At 32.0% G+C, this 11,972-nt stretch overlaps 1 protein-coding gene across 1 annotated transcript in view; it reads right to left on the bottom strand.

The window, feature by feature from the left end:
* LOC110022660 (calcium-dependent protein kinase 2-like) overlaps positions 1-11,972 on the bottom strand; it is a 20,464-nt gene that overhangs the window by 1,794 nt on the left and 6,698 nt on the right. The window lies entirely within an intron of this gene.

The raw sequence follows: 11,972 nt of genomic DNA, 5'->3' as shown, positions 1-11,972 counted from the left end.
AAAGAGTGTAAACATTAGTTTCAGGAACGAAGAAGCACCATAACAAAATAAACACGGAACGAGAAATATGGATGAGACCATCAAATTGAGAAAAGAACAAAAAAAAAGGCAATTGAATCTCTATGTGTGCATGAACTCCCACAACTGCTTCATGAGTACTGCATAGAAACTTTCAAAGCGATTCATCCATTTCTCAGAGAGTAGCAGTCTGAGAAATGAATCTCTGTCATTCATTCTTGTTGAGTGATGTCTGTAATGTTAAACCTATCATTCTGAAATCAATTTGAACAACCACTATCACGTAACCTTAGGCGTACGCAAGTTTCCTCATTATCCTCTGATGTTAATTTTAGCAAATAATTAATATAATGCACTCATTTTCCAACCTTTTGTTATATATGTCTGAATCACCTAAGTCTATTTTCAATTGCCCTACCTTTAATAAGCTCTCCAACATTTCCTCAATATATGCATTCCATAATTTATTTTTCTAGTTTTATAGAATATCAATCTTAAAATTAACATTTCTACCAAACCCAACTTGGATAACAATTGGCTTTTTCGCAACTCAATATTCGAGTCCTTGCGACATTGCTAGCCTAATTGCAACTTTAAAAAAATTACCTTTAAACATTGATGATATCCTATCATTATACAAAATTTCTAAAGCAATTCTCTATTTTAAGCATCCAGCCGTAATCACGTAAGTTATACTTTCATTTATCGTTTAACATAATGTTACACAATTTACCGAACAAAAAGGATTGATTTTAAGATTATCATCATCATGAGCCCCATCCTAACTATTTGAGGTTCACCTCATAAATCCTTCAACTCTATACATTCCTATTGAGTCTGCAAGTAGTGTTTGCTCTAATTTTACTAGGTTATTTTTAACAACTTATTTTACATCACTCTTTTTCCCTATATTGACCCTTTTTAGCTTGCTTACCAGTAGCTATTTTCAATAATAATTAAAATAATGCACCATGTTGACACATGAAGGGGAGCAATAAAGCTAATGTTTGACTTTCACATTTTGGGATGGCTACAACAATAAAAACAAGCATTTATCTCATTAAGCGGGGTCGGCAATATTTTGGGGTGCCTAGAGAAAAAAAAAATACATTAACAAAAAATACAAGGATTTAAAGGATTTATGTGATAATTTTTGCCAAATTATGCGCTGGTTGTCAGCTACCTAACGCAACTCTCCACTTATATCCCTCTTGTGGATAAGACTAGAGAAAAAGTTCAGAAAAAACTTGAATTATGGAGTTCTACATAGGAGTCTACAGGCCTTCGTTTGAGTAGATCTAAAACTGAATACATGGAATATAATTTTAGTAGTTGTAGTAGCTCTAGTGTCGGAGTTATAATTATGGACGATCAAATCATTAAAAGGTGTCAACGTTTTAGATATCTCGGGTATATTGTTCAAAGTGATGATGATATAGATGGAGATGTTATACAAGTTGGTCGGTTGAAGTGGAGGAATGCATCAAGCATATTGTGTGATAGAAAAGTATTGCTCATATTGAAATGAAAATTTTATAAGATGATGGAGAGACCTGCAATGCTCTATGAAACATAATGTTGGCCTTTAAAAGAGAAACATAAAACAAAATTAAGTGCTGCTGAGATTAGAATGATGAGGTTGATGAGTGGCCTGACTCTTAGAGACAATGTGAAATGAATATATCCATGATAGGATTGGTGTAACTCCAGTGGAGGACAAGATTAGAAAGAGTCAACCTAGATGGTTTGGACACCTAAAATATGGATCATTTGATGATCCAATTAGGAGAGTAGATGTTTTAAATTCGGCTTATGTTAAGAAAGGCATAGGTAGATCTAAAAAGACTTGAACATATTGTATAAAAAATGATCTTAATTTATCAAAATTAAATGAAAATATGACACTCAATAAGACGCAATGGATAAAAATGATTCAAGTAGCCGACCCACTTAGTGGGATAAAGGCATATTGTTATTGTATTAACAAATGAAGTTTGCTCATAAGAGGATGTATTAAGAAGCTTCGGAGAATGATTATTGCATTTTATTAACATTTGGGATATAATACACACAAAGTCTAAATTTTAATCAGCTAAGTCAATTAAACTCCCACACTAACCTTATTCCCACCCAATGCCCTAAAGCATCTCTTTTAGAAAGAACAAAAAATATATCAAATCATGATCTCAATACCACCCATAATTTTTTTAGTGCTAGTTGCCTTTCACCTATTAATCATTAATTATGCAGAGCTCCGCAGAGAGATTAAGATAGTAAGGAAGCCATATCGACACTCTCTAAGTGCTGCAAAGCATGGACTGCTGGCATATTAATAGTATCGGATTTTAGTCCGATTGTCAATACCACATGAAACGAGAAAAACTCAATGAAAGAAAAGTTTCAGCCTACAATTTTCAACCTAAACTAGAAATTTTGGTTTAATTAAAGTCCTACACAAAAATCCTAAATTACAACAATCAAATTGAAAAGTTACACAAGTATGAAAGAAGATTCTCCCTTGGAAAGGCTCAATAGAAAATGTACGTGGAAACTTTAGAAAATAAAAATAACAAACAGGAGCAATTCCCTTCCTTACCCCACGCCCCCCCCCCCCGCGCGCCTTTCGGTGAAATAAAAAAGTTTGATTAAAGAACGGATTAGTTCCCTAATTCCATTCTTCATCCCAAGCAATAGTATCTCCCTTAAATTTGCATTAATTTAGTAGATATATTCCTATTCCACCAAATTAATGTGATTAACTTAGTCTTTTTAATTACTATCTCTTCCGAGATTCATAACTAACGACAAATTTTAACATCACATTTGACCAAAAATGAAATATAAATTACCCAAAAAAAAAAATTTATGTCAAAATAAATTATTAATATAAAAAATAGAATTTTTACTATCTATAACAATAGATGTTACAAAATGAAATATAATATCCTAAAAAAGTAATTTAACGTATTAAAGTACAAACAATGAGAAAATCTTGCTACAATTAAACCCTAAATTTAGTCAATAGATGCTTCAACAAAATCTTATAGTAGCAGAGTAAAAGCTTCCCTCCAAGCCCATTGAAGCCAAAGTTGAAGTCGTGCATATGCACGTAGGTCGAAGTTTGTTGATGTATAAGAGCTTTGCTGAAGTGAGGCAACGTCGCTAGTAAAATCACTCAATTGGTTGGTGTAGGGTAGATGAATGTGTTAAAATTTCCCTTGATGGCTCTTGCTCACTTGTTATTATAGAACAAAAGGAGGACAAGATAAATTTTACATGGGATAACTCTTTGTTATAGAAGAAAAAGGTGGGCTGGATAAAATTTAATTGGGATGAAATTTGTATCATATGTTTGTAGGTTTTGAGGCATGTGAGTTGCATGTCCATTGTGCGCCCAACACACATTCAAAGAGAATTTTACTCTAATAGATCCCACAATTGTGGGTATGTCCGACATATGTCGTGTCATGTCAGTGTCGTGTTTGTTTTCGACTAAGGGTGTAAATAAACAAAACTCGTGTTCGTGTTCGGTTCGCTTGAAATAAAGTTTGTTTGAAATAGACTCGTGTTCGAATTGTTCTTGAAGTTACTGTTCGTGTTCAGTTCGATTTGTTTGAAATTAATTTGAAATGTCTGAAATGTTTGAATTGCTCTAATTGTTCGAATAGTTCGAATTATTTGAATTGTTCAAAATCTTATAAATTTGTTTGAATTGTTCAAAATCTTTCACAAGCTTAAATCTGTATGAAATTAATGCTTAAACTTGTATGAATCACAACACAAATGTAAAATAGCCAAAACACAACTCACAACAAAACCATAATATCAAATCTCATCTATAAAAAATTCAGATCTATAGGCAATATGCGAGATTTCATTCTCAAAACTTCAAAAACTAGTTTTCACCCAAAAATAAATAAATAAATCTAAAAGAAATAAAAGAAAAATTAGGCGAAGAAGCGAACCTGAAGATAAATATGAAATATTAAAGAAAAGATATTCAAAGATGACACCTAAGTAGCCTTACAAGCAACCAAGCAAGATTACCCAACATTTAATCCAACGCCGAGTTGCCACTCGTCGAGGACAAAAAAACTTTATCGAAGACAAACAAAAGTAGAGATTAGAGAACGAACACAAACGACAAAACCTAAGCTCCCGTGGCCGAAAGCTTTTCGCGATTTTGAGAGGAGAAGGAGAAGGAGAAGAATCAGAGAAGGGGAGCTGGCCGAAACCTAAAGCTTTTGAGAAGGGAAGGGGAGGTTGGTTGGGGTAAAGTGGCTTAGGTTTTTAATAATAAATAATAATATAATATATTATATTAATTATATATCTTATATTATATAAATATATAATATTTATATTACTAATATGTAAATATATTATTATCAATAATTTATTGTAAATTTTTAGAGTACATAATTATTTTTAAAATATAATAAATTTTTTATATATAAATATTATAAATTTTTTATATTTCGAACAATAACGATTCGAACACGATCGAACACATGACTGTTTGTGTTTGGTTCGCTTATAAACCGAACGAAAAAAATTGTTCTTCTTCGTCACGTTTGTTTATCGAACGAATCGAACACGAACTCCCTGACAAGTGAAACACGAACTGTTCGCGAACGAGCTTTTTTGACAACCCTATGTTCGACACATTTGACACAGACACAAAGGATATGTAAAAGTGTCTATATGCTTCACGACATAAGAACTAGCAATGATCCAGCTGTAAATTCCATGGAATCTGAGGATAAATTATAAAGAATTGAAGAAAGTGCTCTTATCGTGAAAGAAGAGAACAACAAACCAAATGATTAGCCACAATCAAGAAATAATCGGTCATAATAATGATTGCTTTCAAAACTCTTATTGCTAAAGTAACAAGGCCATTATCAACTTCATCATGTAACTAGACAAAAAGTATATCTAATAAGGAAAAGCATATGCGAAGAAATTCATGAACAAGGAGAGAAGCTAAGACAACTCAGAAAGGAGAGAAGAAGACGATCTTCCCTTCAAGGTGGATGAAAAATTGAAGTTGACGGAGTTTGAAGAAATAGTCAAAGACGATGTAAGAAATAATAGGTTCGGGTTCCTAGAAATACATTTCATATTTTATGGTTGTCCCAATGAAAAGAAAACTGTATTTGCTAATTTGAAGTTGTCCTTAAATGTTTGAGTGGTGGAATTCATGATCTAAATGTATAATAGGTCAACCTTGACATCATAAGAATTTCAAAGATAATAAAAGCTCAATTCTATCCCACATTAGACATGAGGCAGACCCGACAATAGATATTGAAACAGTAACCATTGAGACCTCTTTTGACACCACAAGTTTCCCGACTTAGATTGCCATCTTTCCTTGGCTCCTTATTTGAGGTTCAACCATCCTATTTAGTGGGAATAGAAGTTTTTCATGTCCTTCTCAAGGACTTTAGCTTAGCATCCCAACTCTTCAAAGAGTCAAGAAGAGCACGCTAAGGCCAAACTTTTAATCCACCCAAGTTTATGCTTAATTGTCTTTCTCTTTAAAATAAGATGAGCCCACTTGAGGGATTGACTGCTAACCCTTTAAAACTTGACCAAAATCACCTCCTTAATCAGTGAACGCCCCCCTCAGGTAACTTGACATCCTTATCAGAGCTTCCCAATGCCAAATTATTGATTGCAGCTCCTTATAGCCCCATTCATTAAATGCTCCCAAGTTTATTTTCTTTTGATCGACATTCACTTAACGCCTTTGATGTCATCATCGGTGTCATCTTTTCTCATCTGACACCAACTTGGTGCCTAACTTTATATCTGAGAAGAGCATGAGTTAAACTCCTTAATAAGAAGTACTCTTCAAGTACATACTCATGATTTAATTACATATAGTTGTTTGTGTGTATGAAAAATTTTGATCCCATAGAATAAAATAAGATTATTAGGTTCCTAATACAATCAAGGATGAACCTTTAAGATAAATTCCACTTTGTTTTCCATTGATTCTCACATTGATTTATTTTTTATCCTTTGAGATGGTGCATTAGCATAGGGCTCTTTTGGATGCCCACAACAACAAGAAAAATATGCAAGGACACACAATGAAATTTAGATAGTAGAAAATGGCTTTAGAAATTTTGCTAAATAAAAATTTTGTATTCATGAAAAATGTAGCATGACTCCATGAAAATCTTCACAAAAAATTAAGTTTTTCTAGATGTTGATGCCCTTGAAGCGAGTAAAGCTAAAGGAATTGATAAAAGAAATAAGGTTCTTTTTATTAACATAAACTAAAGAAGAAAAAGATTGAAAGTTCAGCTCAAAATGAGTTGGATGCTAACATGCTGTTGCTATTGTCAAAAGCTAAGGCACAAGCTCAAGTATTGTTGGAATTTTTGTCTAAAACAAGGCCAAAATGGTAGAACATGAAGAAATTAACTCAATAATATAAAAAAGTAATTAAAGTAGGAGTAAAAAATGCAAATATTGTATTGTTCTTGATGTTGCATGCACATGCTTGTGAGGACCAAAAGAAGTACTTACCCAACTCAAGCTTGAAGTGAAATCTACAATCATCAATTCAACTTTAGATCCTAGCTGTGGAAAGAATTTTATTTTTGTGGATTTTGTTTGAGGGACTAGGACTAGTAACTACACCACATCTAAAGACTTATTATCTAAGTTGGATTCAAAAAATTAACGTCAGTCAGGTCATTAGATAATGTACTCATAGGTTTTCTCTATAGAATTCATTTATAAATGTAGTATGTGAAGCTATAAAATTGGTTGTTTCTTTACAATATAGCAAAATTTTCTATTTGAAAAGGGTGGTAAAAGATAAAGCCAGTAGATTGAATGTTCCACCTTCAGAGGTGATGGAAAATATCACAAGACTATAGGATCCAAACAATCAAGAGCTCTCTTCATAATGATAATTAAAGAAAGCACTTTCTCAATTGTCGATCTACATTAAATAAAGAAGAATGTGTCATCTCAACTTACTCAATAAGCATACTGATGCAGGAGGAAAAAAATTAATGAGTAAATCCAGGAAACAAAATAGAAATATAAATTATCAGATAATCTAAAATAGAGAACCGTGACCTACAAGGCTCTCAAAAATATTTATATAATTGATTTTGAAAGGATTGATTTAAAAATATAAATTAAGTTAAGAATTAAAAAACCATACAATTTTAACAGTATGTAATTTTAGTAGTAGTAGCTCTAGTGACAGAACTGTAACTTTGGGTGATCAAATTATGAAAAGGTGTGAACGATTTAGATATCTCGGGTCTATTGTTCAAAGCAATGGTGATATAGATGAGGATGTTAATAGTAGAATTCAAGTTGGTTGGTTGAAGTGGATGAATGCTTCGAGGCTTTTGTGTGATAGAAATGTATCGCTGAGATTGAAAGAAATTTTTTATGAGATGGTGGTAAGACCTGCAATGCTCTATGGCGTTGAATGTCGGCCTTTAAAAGAGAAGCATAATACTAGGTTAAGTGTTGTCGAAATGAGAATGATTAGGTGGATGAGTGGCTCTACACTTAGAGACAAAATGTGAAATGAGTATATCCGTAAATTAGAGAAAGTCCTTAGATGGTTTGGTCATATTAAACGTCGACCATTAGATGATCCGATTAGGAGAGTAGATGTTTTAAATTCGACTTGTGTTAAGAAAGGCAGAGGTAGACCTAGGAAGACTTGGGCTTATTGTATTAAAAATGATCTTAATTTACTAGAACTAAATGAAAATATGACACTAAATAGGACGCAATGGAGAAAAAGGATTCATGTAGCCGACCCCACGTAGTGGGATTAAGGCTTTGTTGTTGTTGTTGTTGTTGTTTTACAGTTTTAACATCCAAATTTGAGAAGATGACCAAGGGATAAGAGAATCAAGAAAATTAAACTAATTTAACTCAACCAATTTTCTGGTTTTCAAGGGTAGATCACCTTTTAAAGAGGGCAATTTGAGTTAGCTATTTATTAAGGGGTAGTTCATATCTTCTAGTTTCTTTTGAATTTAAATAATTATAGACATTTCTTGGATCTCTATAAATAGAGAGAACAAGTTAAGGTGAAATTAATGTTTCCTCCCTCAGAACTTTGCCTTCCATTATCTGTCATCTCTCTCTTCCTCTTCTCGGTTAATAGTCAATTCAACCACTATAGTAGTCGTCTTCAACCCCCACACAGGAATTCAATTTGCAAGAACTTTAAATCGTCTTATAAGTATTGCCCTTCACCTTTTGTAACCACTAGGTCAATAAAGTGACTATCACGCCGTTAGAAACATGTTCCATCTCATGTATAGTTATTGCTTGTTCTCTATTTGCAAATAGCAAAGTTACTGTGTAAGTCAAGAAAACAGTGAAAAACTCAATATCCCTCAACCTGGCTTGACTATTTCTATCAAACACATTATCTACTATATGTTTGACCACAATATTAAATATAAGTACAAATTTAGAGTCTTCAACACAGATTCAAACCAATAAATGGCTAGAGCAAGTAGCAAAAGCTCCATCATTAAGATTAAAAAGCTATGATTGTATATTAAAAATTCAACACTCGAAAGAAAAAAAAATCATATTGTTTTACTAGTCTTCTAACATTTTCCATCATAGACTACCGATTTGAGCTTATTTTGATCCTTTCGGGCTCATTTCTTAGTAACATAATAAATGATGACGCCTTCATAATATGTAGAAAATAGGAGATTAAACATTTTTTACTTGTTTATTGTATATTTAAAAGGTTTTCACATAGTTGCCTATACAACTTTACAAAGAGGAATAAATATAGTTAGAAAATATTTTCTAAAGCTACATGAATCCGTTCGCTCCATTTTTTCATAACCGCATGTAATCATAGATCTATAGGCATATTTACTCTCTTGTCCAACAATTATAACTAGTAGGACAGCCAATCATAACTTCAAGTATTCCATCTCTAGCATTAAAAAAACTATAATTTCCTTTTAAAATTATCTCTATTGTTATCATGGTGCACCTGTTGTTCTCCAGCACTTTGCCTCAAACTGGATGATGGAAATCTACCATTCCAAATTTGTTAAAAAATTTTGGAATGAAAGATTGATATATATATATATCTATATACATATATATATATATATATATATATATATATATATGTAGATACACATACATACACATACATATATACAATGAGTACATCAAACCAATCTTTAGCTTTTCCTTTATGAAATGCTTGTCCATCTCCGAATGTTTAGTTTGATTATATTGTACCAGATTATGCATAATGCTAATTTTTTACCCCTCCATGTTACAAGAATTCTTCTGAGGACTCGCAAACATCTAAAAGTGATCTTCATCTATTAGTGATCCCACACATGCAACATCAATAAGAACTTCTAATTTTAATGTTTACGCCTTTTACTGAGAAATCAATTTTTAAAATTAGATTATAAGAACTTATAAACACTATAGGCAATCTACAAGTAAGAGTTATTTTTATCTATGAATTGACTTATGTGGCTTATTGTAAATATAATAACTAGGTGACAACGGGATAAATATTTAATATGATCGTTTATCGACTTCAATTCCTTCTTCATTAGCATCTAGTTTACGACTCGACTTTATTGGAGTTTTATTTGAATTTCAAACTAGTACATTTGTTTCTCTAAAAAGGTCCATGACATATTTGTATTGTGAGATAAATATCCATTCTTTTGATTGAGTCAATTCTATGTTAAGAAAATATTTAATTTTATCGAGTTCTTTAATCTCAATCCTCGTAATGATTTTTTTCTTAAGTGATTTTTTTTTCTTCATCATCATCTGCAACAATTATATGAACAATTTATACTATAAAATTTATCACTTTCTCTTAAATTGTGTGTTTCATAAATAATGTATAATCTCCCGGGCTTTATTTATATATCATTTCACTCATGACTTTTGCAAATTTTCAAATTACGCCATTAGCGATTGCTTTAACCCGTGTAGTTCCTTTTTTAATTTGCATATCTATTCTTTTTAATAGAGTTGTTAACTCCAAACAATAGATCTATAAAAGCTTCTTCCACATCGCCATCCAGAAAAAGGATTACTTCAGCATATTATTGCATGGATCATCCAAAATTAACCGTCAATTATATGAAGTTATAAACATACTCATTTTAGTAATAGGAGCAGATATTCCTTGATACTGTAATTGGGAATAACCTTTTTGCTACTAGCACGACTTTATATGTTTATGAGAAATCATCAGTTGTATAGTTTAAAATAAAATGTAATAATATCACACAATCTATTTTTGCATTAGGTGGCACAATTATCTCACAAGTATAGTTCCTTTCCAAGCCATTCATCTCTTGTCTTGTTTGTTTCCTAATTATTTAAATAGGTTTTATAACATTTAATGGTATTAACATTTATAGAAAATATCTTATTTGTTGGAGAGAAATTTTTGAAAGATGTTTTGATTATGGGGTATAGGGAATGCTCAACATTTTTCCGTATAGCAATAAGTTGATCAAGATCATTGTTAGAAGATGAAGAAAGGTAATCTGACATGGGTTCCAATATTTGAAATTGCAAGGGAATTTTGATGCGCATTATCTTTGTATAGACTAGACCAAAAGTGGTTTAGTAACTTGAATGCTAATCTTAATAGGATAAAGTTGCTTTCATTCATGTGTATTAATAGTTATTATTAAATAGCAGGTTTATCATACTTACCTTCTATTTGATTGCTCTTCCCTTGAAGAAAAATTTGATTAGAGAATAATTTTACTTCATTACATGCCACATCTTTTGATATAAGATATTTTATGATGGTTAGTTGAAAGCATTTATGATGTTTTTTACCATATGAATAACTTAAAAAAACACACTTGAATGCTTTGGGGCCAAACTTTTGTTAATAAGTTACACTCAGAAAAAAAAATTCTTTTTTATGAGCAATGATGCAACAAAATAATTTAGGAGGAATTTTTGTGAATAAATTACTCTCAGAGAACATTTAATGAAGTAGCTCAAACATCTTTTGAAATCAATCACTCATAAAATTATTTTTATTAATCAAATGAGTCAAAGTTAATATAGTTTCCTCCTAATACATTGTGGGAACCATACAACAACAACAACAACAACAAAGCCTTAATCCCACTATGTGGGGTCGGCTACATGAATCCCTTTTCTCCATTGCGTCCTATTTAGTGTCATATTTTCATTTAGTTCTAGTAAATTAAGATCATTTTTAATACAATAAGCCCAAGTCTTCCTAGGTCTACCTCTGCCTTTCTTAACACAAGTCGAATTTAAAACATCTACTCTCCTAATCGGATCATCTAATGGTCGACGTTTAATATGACCAAACCATCTAAGATGACTTTCTCTAATTTTGTCTGTCACAGGAGCTACACCAACCCTATCACGAATATATTCATTCCGCATTTTGTCTATAAGTGTAAAGCCACTCATCCACCTAATCATTCTCATCTCGGCAACACTTAACTTATTATTATGCTTCTCTTTTAAAGGCCAACATTCAGCGCCATAGAGCATTGCAGGTCTCACCACCATCTTATAAAATTTTCCTTTCAGTCTTAGCGGTACTTTTCTATCACACAAAAGGCCCGAAGCATTCCTCCACTTCAACCAACCAACTTGAATTCTACTATTAACATCCCCATCTATATCACCATCGCTTTGGACAACGGACCCAAGATATCTAAATCGTTCACACCTTTTAAAAAGTTGGTTGATTCCATAAATCATTCTCATCTCAGACCCAAGATATCTAAATCAACAACGGAATCAGTTGTTGATTCCATAAATGATGCAATAATTCCAAATTATTTTGGAATTCAATATCTAGCTTCATCTAAGTGTTAGTTTTTTAAAATGAATAGAGTGAAGGTTGGGATGAGAAATTTATCCTTGGAAAAAAAAAAAAA

Source organism: Phalaenopsis equestris, unplaced genomic scaffold, assembly GCF_001263595.1.
Source record: "Phalaenopsis equestris unplaced genomic scaffold, ASM126359v1 Scaffold000202, whole genome shotgun sequence".
Taxonomy (NCBI): domain Eukaryota; kingdom Viridiplantae; phylum Streptophyta; class Magnoliopsida; order Asparagales; family Orchidaceae; genus Phalaenopsis; species Phalaenopsis equestris.
Note: the sequence above shows the minus strand (reverse complement) of the source record. Positions and strands in the feature narration are given on the sequence as shown.